Genomic DNA, 20,137 nt, shown 5'->3' with positions numbered 1-20,137 from the left:
TTCTGACAATGGATGACCTTCCGATGCTCTTATCTACCCCAGTCCCTACACATGTGCAGGAGGTCCCGTCCTCTCAACGATGAAGGGCATCAGCTCAGCAATCCTCACTTCTCTCCTCTACGTGGTTAAATTTTTCCTCTGTGCCAATTAGTTTCCACTGTCTAAAACTGTGAAATAATGTCTTCCTTCTTGATCCCTCTTCAATTCCATTCTTGACTGTACTTTACATAAGATTCCTTAAAAGATGTCAGCCCTTTTTACCATCTCATCTTCTCCTCCCATGTTTTTCCTTTTGTCCCATTACTCCATCTGAACAGTTCTCTGTCAAGGTCCCCAATGACCTAACCACTGCCACATCTCACAATTAATCCTAATCCTTAGCTTACTCTCCTCTCAACAGCAACTGGCTTTCAAGACGCCACTCTATCCTGGCTCCGGTCCACTCTCCCTGGCTCCTACTTCGCACACTGGCATGCCCCAAAGATGAGACCTCTTCTCTGCCTGCCCTCACGGGTGGCTTTAATTACCATCTTTACGTCAATAACTATGGTCCCCAGCTCTGGCCTCTCCCTGAATTCGGGGCTTGTCTACCCTGATAGGCATCTTAAATTAATATGTCCCAAACCAAACTTTTGAATTCCAACCTCAAGAAGTCTTTTTCGTCTTAATAAATGATAGTTTTCCCAGTTACTTTGGCCAAAAACCTTGGAATCTGAATCATCCTCTCATTTTCTCTCATATCCAATTCATCAGCAAATCCTTCTGGATTTCAAAATATCCCCCAAAAAGATTGTGTCTCACAATTTCCACTTGCTACCATTCTAGCCCAAATGACCGTCTCTTTCACCTGGGCTTGTCTGTCACGATTGCTTCCTACTGGTTTCCCTCTGTTCAACCCCATCTCCAGCATTTTATCTCTCAAGTAGAAGCCAGACTGATCCTTAAAAAGGCACACCAGACCCTGGCACATCTCTGCTCAAACTCTCCAAGGCTCCCATCTCATGCAGAGGAAAAGCCAAAGGCCTCCCACAGGGTCTAACCCTGGCCTGTCTGGGCTTCCCAGCCCTACCCTTCTTCCCTTGCTTGTTCTGCCTCCTTGCTATTTCTAGGATACACTGAGCACTCTCCCACTTCAGTTTCTACATCCACTCAGCCCCTCACTCCCTTTAGATCTTGGCTTCTCCGTCATTCCACCAGAGACGTCTTCCCTGACCGACTCCACAGAAGAGCCCTCCCCAACATCATTTTCCTCCCATCACTTTGCTTTCTTTTCCTTTACTTGTCCTCCCTCACATATAGTAGCCCCACTTACCCATAGGGGATACAGTCTAAGATCCCTAGTGGATACCTGAAACTGCAAATAGCTCCACAGCCTATATATATATATACGATGTTTTTTCTTATACATACACATATACAATAAAGTTTAATTTATAAATTAGGCACAGTAAGAGATTAACAGTAACTAATAATAAAATAGAAAAATTATAACAACATACCGTAATAAAAGTTACGTGAATATGGTGTCTCTTTCTCAAAATTGTACTGTACTTACCCTTCTTGTGATGATGTGAGATGATAAAATGCCTATGTGATGAGATGAAGTGAGGTGAATGATATGGGCATCGTAACTTAGCTTTAGGCTACGATTGACCTTCTCATGTGTGTCAGAGGAGAATCATTTACTTGCAGTGAATTGCTTGGTGTCACTTGTTTTGGGGGATCCCTTGCTGAAGTCTATGTGTGGGCTCAATGCTTTCTGGCAAAACACATTGCCTCCAATCAGAACATGTTTCTTGCTTATCTCTTCCACCCACAAATTTAACGCCTTTTTCATCTTATCATGCACTGTGGCTGTAACTTTTGCAGTTTGGGGGCAACAGTAAAGCTAGCATGAATTTCTTCTTCCTTCTTAATAATTTCACAGACAGATGATTCTTACCATAGATTTTGGCAATCTCAGCATGTGACTTTTTCTTTCCTTGTTAAGTCAAGAACTTTCACCTTTTCACTTAAAAGAAGCACTTTACAGCTTCTCTTTGGCATGTCTGAATTGCCAACATCACTACTCCTGTGCTTTGGGGCCATTATTCAGTAAAATCAGGGTTACTGGAAAATAAGCACTGTAATACCTCAATAGTCTATCTGATAACTGAGATGGCAACTAAGTGACCAATGGACAGGTAACATATATTGCGTGGATACACTGGACAAAGGGATAATTCAGGCCCCGGGCAGAACGGAGTAGGACGGCTAGAGATTTCATCATGCTACTTAGAACAGCGTGCAATTTAAACTTATTCGTTGTTTATTTCTGGAATTTTTAATTTAATGTTTTTGGACTTTGGTTGACTGTGGGTAGCTAACAGCATGGTAAGTGAAACTGTGGATGCAGAGTGGCTTCTGTATTGTGTATCTATTTGTTTTTTGGCTTTGTGGCCCCCACTCGCATGTAAGGCTCCCTGAAGTCAAGGATTTTGTTCACTGCTGTATCCTCAGCATCTTGGACGCTGCCTGGCACGTGGTAGGCACTCCATGAAGATTTATGAAATGACTTCTGATGTTGAAGAAAACTATATGCAGAAATGTTAGTAGGGTGACCAGTTTTTCTACCCCTAGGCCTCTAGCAGTTTAAAAAAAAAGGCATATGCTTAAGTATTTCCTGGAAGTTGCCTGAAAACTCAGAAAACAGTTCCCTCTCAATATTACAAAAGGATCGTGTCTGAAGGCATCTGTTCAAGGCCCGGGCATGCTCGTGTAACTGAGGAGTCTGGCCAGGCTTCCCCTGGGTCACTAAAATGACCCAGCTGGCCTCTTCTGCCAGGATCGCCCATCCTCGCTGCCAAACCCACCCCGTCTTGCCCTCTTTGTCTCACTGCCTGTAGGGGCCTGACCATCCTTGATCAACTCTTCTCTCCTGTTTCCCATTAGCTCTCCTTCTATGTCCCCTTGGCTCTTTCTCCAGACTCTTTTTAAGCCATTTCTAAGCTTATACTGCACATATGTGTCCCATCTGTGCCTGACTGCCCTCTTGTCATCAAATCTCTATCAAAACTGTGAGACATTTGAAGGCTGGGGTTGTATCTTAGTCATCTTTGTGTCCCTAACCCCTAACACAGTGCCTGGCAACATCATAAATGCTCAAGAAATGTTTTCTGAATGACCGAATGAACTATTTTTGACAGGTTGGCTTTTTCATAATTTCCCCCAGACAGGCTGAGCTTATTCTTGGCAAAGCATCACTAATGCCATGCCCTCCAACCAACATTCCCTAACCCCTCATTTCTACACACACACACACACAAACACACACACACTACCCTTGGATAGTTAACTCTTAGTTAAGCAAAATATTTCAGCTCAAAAAGCATCTGTCTATTTATAACATTCTAGTACTATACTCAGTAGTTCATAAAGATGAGTTGGTGGTTAATTTATTGGCTCAAGTTTCATCAAATACATCTTCAGTAGGCTTTTCTTTATAATTCCAAGCAATTCACATATTTCTTCTGCCAGAGGATGTACAGCATGGAGAGTTGGTTTCAGAGGCTGGCAGTAAAGCACTGAATGTGGTTCTGAGTGGTTGGTGTATAAGGGCTGGGATCAGACTTCCTGGTTCGAACCCAGGTTTTCCTACTTGCTAGCTGCCTGGCCTTGGCTGGCTTACTTCCCATCTGAGCATTCATTCCCTCATTTATAAAGGAAAGATAATAATGACCTGCTTGCATGGGCTGTTAGGAAGATTAAGTGGAATACTACAGCCAAAGCACATAGATCATGATCAATAAGTGATAGTTATTATTACCTCACATTTTAAGACTTTGATATGACTTATTACTTTATGAGATGTTGTGTTGTATTTTCTAATTCTGTCATATATGTAAATTATCTCTTAAATGACAGTTCAAGTTCCTGTAAATCATGGTTCAAGAACAAATAATAGGCCCAGAATGAACATAGAGGAATTATGTTGTTTCAAAGATATAAGAGTTATAAATTCATAGTTCCCAAGAATGTATCTCTTTTCACTACGGTGCACATCTTTTTCTTAATACTTCGGTTAGGAAGGAGGACCAGGCATTTTACATATAGTTACTTAAATGATTACATACACGTCAGTCATCATGGCTGATGGGAGAGTGTTGGGTGAGGGAGAGTGTAGAAACTTTGGTCCAGAGATGCTATTCTTTCTCCTAATAAGTTGGGATGCTGAATAGAAAGCAGAGATACATAGGGCATAAGCCTACACAAACCTTGGCCTTGGTTTTCCTTCCTGGTTCTGCCTTTGTCTAGCTGTGTTACTTTGGGTAAGTTATTTAACCTCTGTTTCCTTATTTGCAGAGTGAAATGATGATAATAGTTCTATCTCATAGGGTTATTGTAAGAATTAAATGTTAAGTGTCAGGCACATAGTTAAGGGCTTAATATATGGTTATCATTTTTATGAGAACTTCTTTATTCATTTGCTTCAGTTTGGGGGCAGGTCGTAGAGTGGAGCCATCACTGGATCTGTTTTAACACTTCAGGCCACAACTTTGAGTGTCACACAGGATTTTATTACTACAGAAGCTTGTTCCTCCTTGCCCCAGGAGCCTCCTCTGCCCTGAGAGAGTGCCTAGATATCCCTAAATACTCCACTAGGGAGTAGCCGGGCCACCAGGAAACAGCCAAACTTCTTAATGCTATTATTTTATTTGCAATTCTCAAATTAACTTGTCATCAGAATCAGAATTTTAGAGTAGCAAGAGCTCTTAGGGCAGGATCTCTGAAAGGGGATAAAGGCACTGGCTTTGGGTCAGACCGAGGCTAGGTTGGGAGTGTGGTACTTACTCTTACCAACAGGGTGACCGAGAGGCAATGACCCAAGCTCTCTGGCTCTTGCAGCTCAGAGGGGAACCTTGCTAGATGTTCAGAATTTTAAGTCCCGCTCCCCAGACCTACTGAACCAGGATCAAATTTTAGCAAGATCCACAGGTGGTTCATGGCACTTTGAAACTTGCAAAGCTAGAATCTGACCCCTCACTCCTCTCATCTGTAAGACTGGATGAACAGTTAAATGAGTTCCTTAGCACGGTGCCTGTTAAAGAGTTGTTAGCTATCTTTCTTTTTTTCCATAACATCCTCCACTTTTCCTTTTATAACATGCATCTTAGTGTTTTATAATCGCCTGGGAACTGTGAGATCAGGGACTGTATTTATAATGTTCACTGTTGTATACTCAATGCCTGTCATGAAGCAAGAGCCTTTTAGTAAGGAACTGACAGTCTGAATGATTGAATTAATGAACAAAGTCCAGGAATATTTCTTACTCATTCTGTGGCACACATAGGACAGGCACATTGCTTTACACAATATGCTCAATGACGATAAACCATGACTTTATCGAGCCTCTTCATTTTATAGATGAAGAAATTGATGGTCAAAGTAGTTAAGTAAATTGTCTAAGGTGCGCATATCTGTATGTTACCCACCTCTGGGCCCTAGCAAATGCAGTCTTCTCTGCTGACATCTTTATTTTAAACATCCCTTATGTATAACAGCTGTCTAGAAGATTGTCCTTCTGGTTTGCAGATGGAGGACTGCCTTCATTTTTTAAAAGTAACATATTTAGAACTAATCCATTTGCCAGATGGATTGCTTTCTAGGGTTATGAGAGGGATTATATTAGTGCTCCTTACTTATTTATTCTATATGTATTTATCCTGTCTAGCGTAACAGTATTTCTACTACTGTTGTTTCTAAAACAGCTGAATATTGGGTCTGTTGACTTAGCTTTGCTAAGCTGCTATCATTGCTTTCTCCTAATTTATCTTTAGGTTACCGTTATCCCTTTACTCTCAGGTATATCTTTGTAGAATAGAATTAATCCATTTACTAACTCAAACACAATAAGGAAAACCCCAACAATCAACAGTGCTAATACTGGTAAAACCACTGCCCACTTAACCTTGAAATGTGGAACAAGAAAGTGGCTCTTCTATCTTTCTGTTATATACCAGATATTAGGAGGTCTTTATTTCTACAGTATATTATTGAATTAAGTTATCAGATGTCTTACGGTATCCTAAAATAAAAATAAATCGCTTCCTTGTTGTCATTTTTTTTTTTTCAATTCACTCATTATGGGACCTGGGGAGAGAATAAAACAGAGAAGGGAAGGGACTGATCAGAGGAAGGCGAAGAGGAAGCAGATGGGAAAGAAGAAGAAGACAAGTGGGAATGAAGATGAATCTGAAAGAGGAAGTTGATGAGGTTTACAGGGAAAAGGCAACGAATGTGAAGACATAAAAAGGTATAAGATTATTTTTATAAAATATTTAACCATGTACAATATACATAAAAAGACTGGAAGGAAATAAACTCATGTGATAACAGTGTTTGTGACAGAATAGATTATTGCTCTTCATTCTTACCTGCTATGTGAACTTACAGTGTTCTAGAGTGGGCAAGATGTAGCTCTCTGTCCCACTGATGTTGGGCTTGGCCAGATGACTTGTTGTGGCCAATGGAATGTGGGTGGAGATAACAGTATGTTAGTTTCATGTAAAGACCTTAGAGGAATCATGTTTTTCTACTCACCCTTTTGCATTCTTGTGATCTTCTATGAGAAAAAAATATCTCCCAGTAGCTGCTGGTCTGAGGAAAATGAGGAAACACAAGCAGGTGTAGCAGACCTAACCCAACTCAGCCTGAATCCAGGCCTAGCCAAGTCCTGCTGAGTACTCAGAGTCTCAGTGCATCCAGGAAAGAGAAAAATAAATGTTTGAGATTGTGAAGTTGGTTGTTACATAGGAAAAACTGATTCTTTGTGATCCTCTCTGAATGATGAAATAGTTTATTTTTATTTTTTTCCTAATTATTTTCTGTGTTTTTCAAGTATACTTGAATGAGCTTGCTTTACTTTTAGGGGAAAAGAATAAATAAAGCATGAAGAAACATGCATTTTCTATTAGGTCTTTCACTATTATGATACAAGATCAAGCCTATCTGAACTGTACACACAAAGTACATAATTTGTAAGACTGTTAAAAGACAACTTTAAAACACAAATATGCGAATTCACTTGCATCTGCTCTCATATTCCTCTCGGTGAAGCTCACCTTTCTATTGCATTAGCATTTAAGTGTTTTGAAAGAGTAGCTATTTCCAAGATTGTGTTTTAGGATCTGATTATGTCACACACAAAGGCAAGTTCAGGGGCCTGGGAGACATTATCCAGTTTGAGAGAATTAACACAAAGTTAATTCTCTGTTAAGGACTGAGTCTCTAAGAAGCCCTTTCTTCCAATCATCTTTGGTCTGAATAATTTTCCGCTTTCTTGGTTTTTCTCATTTATTACGGGACATGGGAGATGAGAATAAAATAAGGGAGGCTGGAAAGGAACCATTAAAGGAAGGGATGAAGGAGGCAGATGGGAAAGAGGAAGAAAATGAATCAGAAAGAGGAAATTGATGAGGAGGGGAGAGTTGGGGAAAAGAGTCAGTAGGTAAAGTAGATGGGGCTAGGGCTGCAGGCAGGACTAGCCAAAGTGGCTTCAGGTATTTTTTGTTGCTTGTTTCCTCACTGCCACACCTGCACTCACTGTCTTTACCTGCAGAGTCAGTGCCACTAGGTCAAACTCTCTCTGCCATCTCAGCTCTCCACAGCCTGACTTGCCCCTTTCCTCCACTAACCCGCCTCTCCCACCCCCACCTCACCTAACCCTGACTCGGTCACTCTGTGTCCAGCCTTCCTGTCTCCTTCTGAAATTCTCCCCAGTTCTTGTTGCTCCTTCCAAATTCTGAGCATCTTTCAAGGTCCCAAACAAGCCTCTCCTTCTCCCTGCAGCACTCTCGGCCCACACTGATGTCACCTTTCTCTGAACCCTGAACTCTGGCCCACATCTCTTCTGTGAGCTCCAGCCTCAAATATCTGATCTCCCCATCAGTGTCTAGTAGTATCTCACATGTATCTAACTTGTCCAAAGCCTACAATAGGATATAAGTTCTATGAGGCAAGAATTTTGGTTTGGTTTGTTCACTCCTGTATCCCATTGCCCAGAAGAGTGCTCGGCACCTAGCAAGCATCCAATGACTATTAGTTCAATGAATGAATGAATAAATTCCTATGGCAGTGACAGGCAGGAGCACACGATTTACTTTTATTGCATTGCACACTAATGTTTATTGGCCGTCTAATTTTTCCAGCTGAACTGCAGAAATCCTTTAGGATTAGGGGTCCTGTGCTTTTGAATTCCGCTGTGCCCATAGGTGATTTATTCATTGATTAAACAGCCAAGTCCCACAGCAGAACAAGCTAAGTTAAAGAGATCTTCTCAAATCCTGGGAATCGTATGCCAACTCAAGAAAAGAATGTATTCATTCCTATCCACTAATTTTTAAGCACTTCGGTTTGAGTCCTGTATCATGTTAGTATAATACTTTTGTGGTGTTTCATTCTTGCTATTCTTTAATTGGGTATGTCTTAGCTACACATCTGGGCTGTAAGCAGAGTCTGAGTCTTATTCTCCTTCTTTTGAAACGAGGGTCCTTATGACTTTGATTAAATTTAGATTTAAATTCTAGTTCTAGGAATCATCTCTTTCTCTCTATATATACTCTCAGAGCATCCCCTCCCCCCCACCATAATCAGCAAGCCCTGAGACAGCAGAAGACAGCAGCCCAGACCTCTGCAGGTTAAAGATAACATCTTGACCTAAGATATGTTTCAGCTCCTGGCTCCTAAGGTGGAATGACCCCCCTGGCTACTTTCTCATGAAACCAGACAGAGGAACACTGGAACAGACCTCAAAACTGTCTTCAAGACCTGAAGAAATGATTCATTGCCCTTACCTCACCTCTGACCAATCAGCTCCCAGCACAACCCCAAACCCCCTAACCCACAGTATTTGTGCTTTTGTTCCATATAATCTGTAACTACACACCAGCGGCAAGTTTGGGCTTTTGAGCATTAGCTTCCTGGTCCATCAATAAAGTAGCCATTATTTCTCCACTGGCTCTGCTAAGCCCTGGGGAGGGGAACTCTTTGTTTCAATAGCACTTTCCACACCTCAGTGGTCCACCAGCACTGCCTGAGGCAGAGGAGAAGCTCAGCACAGGCCTGCCTGCAGGCTTCTGACTCTGATTAAAGGTAAAGGCCATGCAGAGCTGGAGGCCCATCGCCGCCTCCTAGGCTGAAAGAAGGTTCTGATTTGCTGCCAGTGAAGTCAGGCTTCTGGAAAACTTCCTCCCCAGATGTGTGTCTGCTCCATTTATCTCAGTGCCCCATTTCCCAACAGCAACAAGACACAACAGGAAGCAAATGTCTAGAGCTGTTCCATTCACTCCACTTTCAGGGTTTCTCATAGCAACACTCTGTGACAGAAGCGCGGCTCCAAGTCAATTACGTGTACTTCACCAGACATTTTTTCCCACAGAGTTATTGTTTGGTTGGGCCGACTATGTTCTAGTTTATTTGCTCTCTATGTGGAATCGCTATTGGAATGACTAATACTCACATCATCGCTACATTAAGAAGCAATTATCTGAAAACAAATTCATTTCCTGAGTCATCCATAGCCTGCGTGCCTATCTTTCTCTTTTTAAAAATCATTTCGACAGTAAAGAAATCCAAACTTCCTATAGAACTTCCTTCTGTATTTGTCAGGAGATTATATATCTGGCTTAGAGGGATTAACAGAGTTCTTACTTTCCCTGTGTTACTCAGTCTGTCCTATTCTATCCCTGAATTTATTTTCAAAAGACAAATAGTTCACAGAATTAATTTCTTTGCCTCCCACTCCTTTGTGTGATGGATGACTAATGTCGCTTTTGGTAGCTCACCAACTGCTTGGCTTGGTTTCTCTCTCTCTCCCTGTCCCCCAACTTTTTCTTTCCCTCCTTCCATTTTTTTTTTTAAATTTTGTTTTAAAGATACAAATTCTTTCATATCTTCTTCATATACCATATGAGTTTTCCGTGGCTGCTGTAAAAAATTCCCACAAACTCTCTCACAGTCCTGGAGGGTGGAAGTCTGAAATCAGAATCACTTGGTAGAAATGAAAGTGTTGGCAGGGCTGTTCCTTGCCTCTTGCAGCTCTGGTGGCTGCTAGCATTTCTTGATTTGTGGTCTTATCACCCCAGTCTCTGCCTCCTTGATCACATTGTTGCCTCCTCTTTTGTCTGAGTTTAATTTCCCTTTGCCTCCTAATCCAGGATAATTTCTCCATGGCAAGATCCTTAACTTATTCATGCCTGCGAAGACTCTTTTTCTTTATAAGGCAACACTTACAGGTCTCAGGGATTAGGACCTGATATCTTTGGGTGACCATTATTCGGCCTACTACACTTTCCATTCCCTGCTCCCCTCAACGTATGAATATTTTGTATCCACATGAAAAGGATGATGGAGGATGATAAGAAAATAAAGCAAATCTAAAGGAAGCAGAAGATAGTTAAGAGGTCTTTCCTTGCTTGTTAATTCCTTCTGACAGTATGATGGCCCCTCTGACACCAGTTCTTGGGGAAATATGGGGTGGTGGGCGGCATCTCACTCTGCAAGCCAAAGCACAGATACTCCTCTCCCCTCTCCCTTGGCAGCCAGGACACTGACATATGACACAGCTTCAACCAATCAAATGTTCTTGCCCAGGAGTTTTTACTTTTGAGAACGTGGTATACTGATGTCTGGAGAATTGGAGATTATTTTCGGGGCAGCAGTGTCAAGAGTGAGGAGCAGAGTCCACTGGCAGCAGCCTCTCACCTAGGCTTCTGCTGTAACGGGAGTTACAAATGTCTGTCTGCTCTGTTTATCTAAGTTCTCCCTCTGCTTTTTTGCCTTCTCAGGTTCCTGCCTACTTCTCCACTCTGGTTCTCCAACATGTCTATCCATTTTGTGAGCTACTGAATACCCTGCCAGAACATCACTTTTCTGTTCAAGTTAGCCCAAGCTGGTCTCTGTTGTTGGTAACCAAGAACCCTCCCTGACTTTGAAGCTGCCAGTTGCAAAGTTCCCTTTCACAAAGCTTAGCAGCAGCCTTTACTGGTGGCGAGGGTCCTCACTAGAGGGGCACAGGCAATACAAGAACGAGTCTGCTACATCCACGCAGGCCTGCTGGGAAACACCCCAATGTCTCACATGACAAAAGTGGTTTCATGTTATGAATGACTGCACAGAATTTGAAGAGAAGGAAACATATGGATCCCAGCTATCAGACTATGCACCCTTTAAAAACATATTTTAATGCCCTCTTTACTTTCCTGAATGAAATTCATAAATAAGTTACCGATTTATATAATTTTAAAAGTTCAATGCAATATAAAAGAAAAAAGGTATATCATTATTTGTGTATAAAAATAATAATATAAATTATTAAAATAATTTGTATATAAAACCTGTAAATGTACACATATCACATTAGTGGACTCCGCAAATTTATAGCTCCATAAATTTACAACATTGAGAACTAGGCCCCACTGAATGAAAAACACAGATCGTAGAACCAGGCAGAGTACAATTAAATGCCTTCTGCGAAAGGTGCATATATACCTACATTATCAATATGGGGACAGAAAGGGAAACTGGAAGGATAAAATGTTGGCTGATGTTACTTCTGACTAAGGACGTGCTAGGGGAGTGGTGAAGAAGAAAGGACTTTCGCATTTTGTTCTTTTTGTATCCTTTGTATTTTTAATAAAATTAGTGTTACTTTTCTAGTAATAATAATAATAAAAACACAAAAGGAAGAAAAGAAAGGGATCAGAGTGCATTGTGTACCGCAAGTTGGGTAGGGGTGGGAAGGAACCAGATTAGAGAAAGTGAAGACGGGAAGGGCTGGGCTAATTTAGTGATGATACGCTACAGCTCCAGGGAGGAGCTCTCATTGATTATTTTCTGTCATCGTCATTAGAATGAGTTTGGCAATTAGTCACTGGGTGATTTTGAACAAAATCACCTGCCAAGTGTGCTAACCTCAGGCCACATTGCTTCCTTATTTATAGCATCGACGTTGTTTGTGTTACTACTGAACACCTGGGTGGAAGCCCTTACCTGTGGAGCTGGCAGATGATTCTGAACAGACTGGTGTCGGAGTGGTCCCAACCCCATCACCCAGGGCTCTCGGATTGTAATTCATTTGCACTCCGGCAATCTGAGAGCCAAATACCTGGGGGGCCCTTATTCTTTGGTTTATTCAGCTGACTTTGGTTGACCACAAAACCAAATAGAACACGTCTGTCCTCACCAAAATCCAAAAGCTTTGGAAACAGCATTGGATTTAAATTTCTGCTCTACGATTTAATAAATATTCTCTGAATTTACCTTTACTAGTCAGTAAAATGAGGATAACAATTTATTTACTTTATCACCTGGAAGAAGTAATAAATTAGAAAATGTATGTCGAGCACATTTAAAAAACTAAACAGATTTCTACTGCTTCACACTAGGAGGCAGGCAAAATCTGAAGTTTGAGTTCGGCCAGGTTAACTGCCTCCTAATCCAAAAACCATGAATCTTTAGAAGAGCATAACAGTTCCATAACCCTTACAATCTACAATTATATCAGTCTGGGTCCTCTGGAGAAACAGAAGCAATAAGATAGATATATAATAAGGAAAGGGCTTACACAGTTATGGAGGCTGAGAAATCCCAAGACCTGCTGTCAGCAACCCGGAGACCTGGGAGAGCTGATGGTGTAGTTCAAGGTTGAGCATGAAGGTCCGAGAACCAGGAGAAACGATGGTGTAAGTTCTAGCCTGAGTCCGAGCCCAAAGCAGAAGGCTGATGTCCCAGCTGGCAGATGGCCAGCCAGTGACTCCTGCCTCACTTAGTCTTTGTGCTATGCTGACTTTTGGTGAACTGGATGAGGCCCACCTGTATTGGGGAGGCTAACCTACCTAACTCAGTCTGTGGATTCAAATATTAATCTCTTCCACAAACACCTTCACGGACACACCCAGAGTGGTGTTTAACCAAATAACTGGCAACCTGTGGCTCGGGTCACGTTGACACCTAAAATTAACCATTACAACCATGTCCAGGATAAAATTCAGAATCTTAATAGTAGATGGAGGAGGTGGGGAAAGTTTGTTAAAATGAAGATTCTTGGGCTCCATCTGTGACCTGCTGGAATCAGAGTCCTTGCTCAGAGAAATCTGTGTTTTAGAAGTTCCCCCAAGTCTTCTTGTTTACATTATAGTCAAAGCACTGCTGCTTTGGATTCTGACAAGATTTGGCAATATGGACTTAGCACCCAATCTGAAGGATGTCAGAATCACAATAATAATCACGGAGGAAGCAGGGTCTTTTTCCTGATGGCATATGGACCATTTTCAAGCGGGGAGGGAGGAGTTTATGTGAGGTGTACGCATTGATCTACCACAGGGCAGAAACTGGTATGAGTAAATAACACTCTGGAGCACAGCTCTCACTCAACTGTACCTCAGAATAACTTAATGAACTTTTGTTCAGAGTCCAAATGACAAAGGACAAAGTAGGATCATCAGTGCTCTTGGGTGAGTCATGCTTTACAGCTTAGAAATTTCTCTTCCTTCTCAAGCCTACTTCCTTCCTGTGTCCTAGGAGTGTTTTGTTTTGAGTTTTCGAAAGTCATGCTCTATAAATGGGAGACATTTTTTCTTTTATACTACCAAGATCTTTCCACTCCTTCCGTGTGTGTGTGTTTCTGAATTTTAGATAGCTTTTATGAAATTCTGATAACCCTTTTCTCCACAATGAATCCGTTTTAAAATATATATACTATTTAATTTTTAAAGTGTATGAAATATTATTAAAGTATTACAACCCACAACAAGTGTACGTAAGCTTGCGGCTTCATGGACTTGTACAAAGTGAACATACCCATATAACCAGCGCCCAAATGAAGAAGCAGAATGCTACCAGAATGCCAGGAGACCCCTCTTCTCTTCCAGTCATTAGTCCCCACAAGAGTAACAACTGTTCTAACTTCTGGAAGGATAGGTTAGTTTTGTCTGTTTTTGAGCTTTTGAATTTATAAAAGCGGAATCATATTCTCTGGCTTCTTCTGCCCCTCATTTCGTCTCTGGGACTCATCCATGAAGTTGCTGGCAGTTGCAATTTCTTCATTCTCATTGCTGAGTACCGTTCCATTATGTGGCTACACCATCAGTTATTTATCCATACGCTTTTTTTTCTTTTTCTTTTTTTTTTTTTTGCCTACAGCACCTGGTCTTCTTGGTGGTCTTCCATCCGAATACTAACCAGGACTGACCCTGCTCAGCTTCCGAGATCAGACGAGATCGGGCACATTCAGGGTGGCATGGCCATAGGCCATACAATTTTTAATGGGCATTTGAGTTTCCAGTTTGAGGCTATTGCAAATAGTGTGACGCATAATTTTTATACTAAGTCCTGGTTTTAAAAGAGAGTGTTAGACATTCAAGTTAAAAAAAAAAATGTAAAAAAAAAAAAAAGAAAATGCAAAGACTGCTTGTGGCCAATAAGGGAAAAAAATGAACATTCCACAGATTCCTCTGCTCACCCAGGAAAAGGCTCCCAGGGTGGAAGGCCTGATGGGAGGGGAGAGAGGGAAAAAGAAAGGGAGTCCAGAGCAGAGAATGATTTACAGTTCTGCCTGCCATCCCTATTTACTTCTCCAAGGCAACTCCTTGCCCATTCTGTTAATTTGCCAAAATCAGTAGCTTTACAAAGCATCTGCTGGGCATCCAAATTGACCCATTTGTGGGCTCTGTGATGGATTCATTGTTATTTGGCCAAGAGAGCAGTGGGTGGTCCGCCAGTCCAGTTAAAGCCCTGCCGAGTGTTATCTAGTGTTCTGACATTTCCTTCATGGCTCAGAAAAGATCCGGTCCATAGAATCAGGAAAGGTTTGAGCTGGAGGGACCTAAGGGTGCATCTAGCCCAACCCTCATTTTACAGATGAGAAAACAGTCCCAGGCAGCTGAAGTGCTTGAGATTGCGCCTCGAGTCACAGGTTGAGCTGGATGATCTAGAACCACATCCTTAGCTTCAGGGTTTTTGTCTTAGCAGGCCACATGGCAATAATACATTACTTCTTCATTGTATTGTGTGATATAATGCTCCTTGCTTTACTTTTCTAATTCCTTGGGTTTGGGGTAGTTTCTTTGTGGTTAAAATGTTACTATGCTCTTCTATGCCTTTGTCATTTTGGTTTGATTTTGTTTCCTATTTTACCCACCAGTATACAGCCAATTATATTCATATGGCTTGGACAGAGGAGGTAGAATCCATGTGTTGGTATCCCTTAAGAACCAGGAGTTTTCAATAGTCAAATTAAAGAATTAATACTTTTTAAAGACGTGTAGTTGTGAATATATATGTGAATATATATGCTCACAATACATTAAATGCAAATTACGGAACTGCATCATATACTTTCTATAATATGTATTTTAATGGTTATATAAAAAGGAAAGATCTGGAAGGATATATGTGTTAATGGTTTTTATCAGGTTTATAGATTTATGGGTAATTTTTATTTTCCTTTTTTAGAATTCTCTGATGTTTTACAATCAGGGAAAAAACTGATAAAGGTTAACAAAAAGAAAATAATACCTTTAAAATGGCACTCTCCAAGTCTGAGCTTGGCATCGTCTTACAGCAACTCTGGGGTACAATTTTAGTGGCTAGATTGACAAAATAAACACTCTTATTAAAACTATGAAGTGGGTGGAGTTTAGTTTTGGTGCCTCCCACCTTATTATTATGCCTAACCACTATGTAGAACACTAAATACTACATAGCTCATCCAGTCTGCAGATTACATTTGTTATAAATATTTCCTAGCAAATATCCATCTGCTGCTCAGTCTTCGGATCATTTTGTAGGGAGCAGGATGGTGACCAAATTATTCTAAATGTGAAGCCAGATTTTTCTGATGTCCGTTCTGTAGGTATCCTGATTGTGATGAAGGTACCTAAGAAAGTTTTATTTCTTTTTCATTTTAACATTAAGAATTTACTATTTGCCAGACACTAGGCCAGACAGAAAGGCCAATGAGATGAAACTCACTCAAGGAGCTCGCCGTCCTAAGTGAGAAACACAGGCAAGTAAACAATTAGAGTCCAGAAGACTAAATACTGGGATGGATTTATGTAAAGCGTGCTGTGAGAACTCTTGGTGGCGGGGAGAGTGGGTGGAAGTGGGAGGACCCACCCAAATCAGACTCGTGGGAGAGTCAGGGGAGATTCCCAAAGGTGGTGCCTGATCTGGTCTGCTGTGGGAGACGGAATCGGTTACACCTGCAGGTCTTTTGGTTTCTCCCCTCTGTAGGCACCCACCAAGTGTTTAAGCTTTCTCTATATTGTTCTCCATACAGTTTGGGGTTGCTAACTAAGACTTCAGGCGTGTTTCATAGCGTGTGCCCCACATTTTACTCTGTTCCCACAATGATGGTCATCTAGGTTGCTTCTGACTCTCACTACCACCAGCAAGAATGCACAAACATTCCTGTTGCTGTGTCCTTATAGTTTTGTGTGATTGTTTCTCTGGGATAGGTACTACTGAGAAGTAGGTCTCTGCGTCAAGGGGCATGCATATCTCCAACTACACTAAGTAAAACTAGGTTGCTTTCCAGTACTGGTTTGCACTCCTACTGAAGGGCATCCAGTCTGTGGGGGTAGGGGTGGGGGGTCGAGTGTGTACCAGCTCCTTATGGTCTTGCCATGGACGTGGCACATACATTTCATTGGTGAGAAGTGGTCACTTTGTGCCATTTAATGGCAAGGAGTCTGGGAAATATAGTCTTGGGCTGGGCAGCTGCTTCTCAACTACAACCAATTATCACAGAAACTGAGAATGGATTTTGATGGGAAAATGGCCACATAGGACTTTTTGGCTTTAACTCCGAATAACAGAAGAAGACATTGAGAGTTGGTTGCAGACATTGTTCTTACCCTCTAAATGTTTGATCATGCAACTCCTAAAATATGGACACCGCACATAACCACAGTATCATTAGAAGATTAACTACAATCCAAATATCCTTTAATATCCAGTCTGTGTTCAAATTTCCCAAATTATTATGTAAATAATTTTGAAAATCATATTTATTAAACCATGTAAATAAATACACATGGTGGTCCAAGTCGGGTTCCATTTCTCTTGCCACTACCCTCTCCAGGCTCACAGGATCCTTTTTAAAAAAATTTCACCCTGGAATGCTGCCCAGGAAGATACAGTTTGCCAGTGGGACAGTAGGGGGCACCACAAGCCCATTCTGCTATTCCCAGAGCTGGTGATTTCCCTAGCTTTGGAGTGGGTGGGTGCCCAGGTATTAAGAGTAATTCCCACTGTGTCACATGTGTACCTGTGATTTCAGGGTGCACTCAGGACCCCACAATGTCACTAGTTTCCTTATAGGAAGTTATAAAGATTTCAAAGCAAAGTTTAATTTTATCTATTAAAAAGCCAGCCCAAGCCATGCATCACTTTTCCTGGGTTATTTTCCAAACCGTGCTATAAGCTATAAATCATTGAACTAACTACTTAAGGTCAATGACCATAATCCTTTCAAAAATGATTTTACAAGTCAAATGGTCAGTAGGTAGTCATAATTCAAATATTACATACAAATTTTTAAAATATCAAAATATATATGGACATGGTTAAAAGAAAAAAAAAACCCAACTAGTTATAGTTTTAAGAAAAAGCGATTGTTTTCTTCCTACTTGTCAGAGACAATCACTTCCTAACAATATCTTATATTAGTTCTGGATGCTACCACCGTAAGCTTCTATTTCTATTTCTTGATTCTTAACTTTAGAAAGTATCTATTGACTTCTTCCAATGAAAGATCAGAATTTTATTCACTTGCACTAAATCTCACCTTTCTGCTTTCTCTCCTCATAATTTTGTTGGTAGCTATATTATTGATTTAAATTATTTTAACTGGTTATTTTTCATATTATAAATAATATATTTCAATGTTTATATGTTATTCCATGCATTTTAGACAAACTACAGACTCTTCGCATGTAGAATGAGAATATTAGCATCTCCATTCTTTCCTCTACCTCCTCTCCCCCTTCCTCCTCCCAACCTCTGCCAAATGTACCTTCACTTTTACGCTATCAAAGCTGACAATATTTTCCTTCTGTTCTATAATCATTAAGATCTCCCTGTCAGGCAAGGTCTAAAATCTGAATCAGTAAAACACAATTATATTATGAATATGTAAATATTATTTACAGAAAAAACAAGTTTCTTTGCTCTGAGCAATGATTTGTTTCCTTCTCCTTAGATGCAATGTTATATTCCTATGCCGCTATGAGAGAATATGTCTAGCATTAAGGCATAAAGAGTCACTTTTCTGATATTCCATCAATTGCTCAAAATCATACCACAATTTAGTTTGCTTCATAGCAGGATTATGAATTCTTGCAGACTTCTTTCTCTTGGAGTTTCTAACTGCCTTTCTTTAGTGTATGTGCTGCCTAAGCAAGCACATCTAACTGCCTTTCGTAATAAAAGAAGAAACATGCCTTTGCCACCGTTTTTACCCCCCAGCGTCTTACTTATTTTATAATTGCCTGAAATCCAGTCTGTTCTTGATGGAATTCATGTGGCCCACAGACTTTCTTTGATAATTTGCATAACTCTCATCCTGGCTTGATCTTTCCATTGCTTGTATCACTTTTTTTTTTCTTTTTTTTTTTCCCCCACCAGAGTGCATCCTCAAGTAACCTCTTAAGAAAGAGTATATAGCAAGTAAATTTTATCTGCCTTCAGAAAATGTCTTTATCTGCCTTCAATTTTGACAGATGTTTGGATGACCTAGAATTCTAAGTCCTAAATGATTTTCTCACATTTTGAAAATCATGCCTTTTAGTATTCTATTTTCAGCCTCTTTTTCAGGTTCTCCCTTCTTACAGGCAGACTCCAGTCCAAACTCTCTCTCAGCATGTCAGGCAGAGAAGCTCCACTCTCCTGGAGCCCCTCCTGCACGTAACCCATTATGCTGCTCCCTCTGTCTGCACATTTGTGTTTTCATCTCTCAGAAATTTGCTGAAATGGCTCAACTCCTGATGCTCAACCCACCTCTCATTGTCTTTGTGAATATGGGTTTATATTCTTTTAAATTCTTTATCATTTCAATAGGCTCTTGGGAAAGGAGGATGAGAAACCTACACGTTCTGATCACCTTCTTGAATCAGAACTCGTTTCATATAGTTTTTTTCTTACCTTTTTGTTTGTTTTTACAAACACCAGGGCTGTGTTTAACTCTATTTTGCTAAATATACAGAAACTATTGCCACTACGTTTATATAGCAGTTTTGCAAACTTGACTAGGTTCTTTGTATGTTTTGGGATTACTGACAACTGATTGTTAAGGCTGAAAAAGAAGTACACAAGGAGTGTCTGCTTCCACAAGTTAGAGAATATAGCCCTTATTATTTCTCAGAACAAGCATTTATTAATCCACAAGCTTCATGGAACTGTATTCTATGTAGAAAAACTATTTTTAATAAGTTTACAATTCCCCAAAGCAAGGCCGATACAAGCATTTATATACCACCAACTAAAGAGAAAAACTACAGAGGATAAATAATTCCAATTGACAAAGTCATTATGAGTCGCAGGACCCTTTCATTGTCATTTTAAATAATTTGTTTGTTTAAAAGAAAGCCTGTCTTAATGAGACAATCATGAGTATAAACCAATTGCAATGTTTAGACTCCCACGCAATATGTGAAAATTTTATGGATATCACCTTTCTTGCAAGAATTGAAGATGAATTAGAATTTTTATATTGTTTAGCCGTGGAAATTTGCTTTAGGTCAATGATAGTTGCCCTTTAAATAATAGCTACAAATAATATTGTAAGAACAGAAATTACTATAAGAGCTACAAAATAAAGTTGCCAATAGGTTCTTGAAAACTGCAACTTTAAGCGAAATGACATATAATGAAACCAATTTTACCTCAGGCTAATTGATATAAATAAGAGTTAAATTCCTACAACATATTTCTGGTCACAAAAACATCACCAACCTACTTAATAAAGACCTAATACACTTCTACCATTAAACATTGAAATAAATATATATATTTAAGAAAGGTTAATAAAAACAGGTAAGATCATTCTTTTCCAACCTGCTTACTCCAGTTCAGGGTCTCAGGTGGCCTAGCCTCTCCTGAC

General features: G+C 40.3%; 1 pseudogene; it reads right to left on the bottom strand.

Annotated features, from left to right (window-relative positions):
- Positions 1–14,169: 14,169 nt before the first annotated feature.
- LOC112480804 lies at positions 14,170–14,287 on the bottom strand (annotated as a pseudogene).
- Between the last annotated feature and the right edge of the window lie 5,850 nt (positions 14,288–20,137).

The sequence above is a fragment of the Pteropus alecto genome, unplaced genomic scaffold (genome assembly GCF_000325575.1).
Source record: "Pteropus alecto unplaced genomic scaffold, ASM32557v1 scaffold20, whole genome shotgun sequence".
Classification (NCBI taxonomy): Eukaryota; Metazoa; Chordata; class Mammalia; order Chiroptera; family Pteropodidae; genus Pteropus; species Pteropus alecto.
This window is presented reverse-complemented; position numbering and strand designations above follow the sequence as displayed.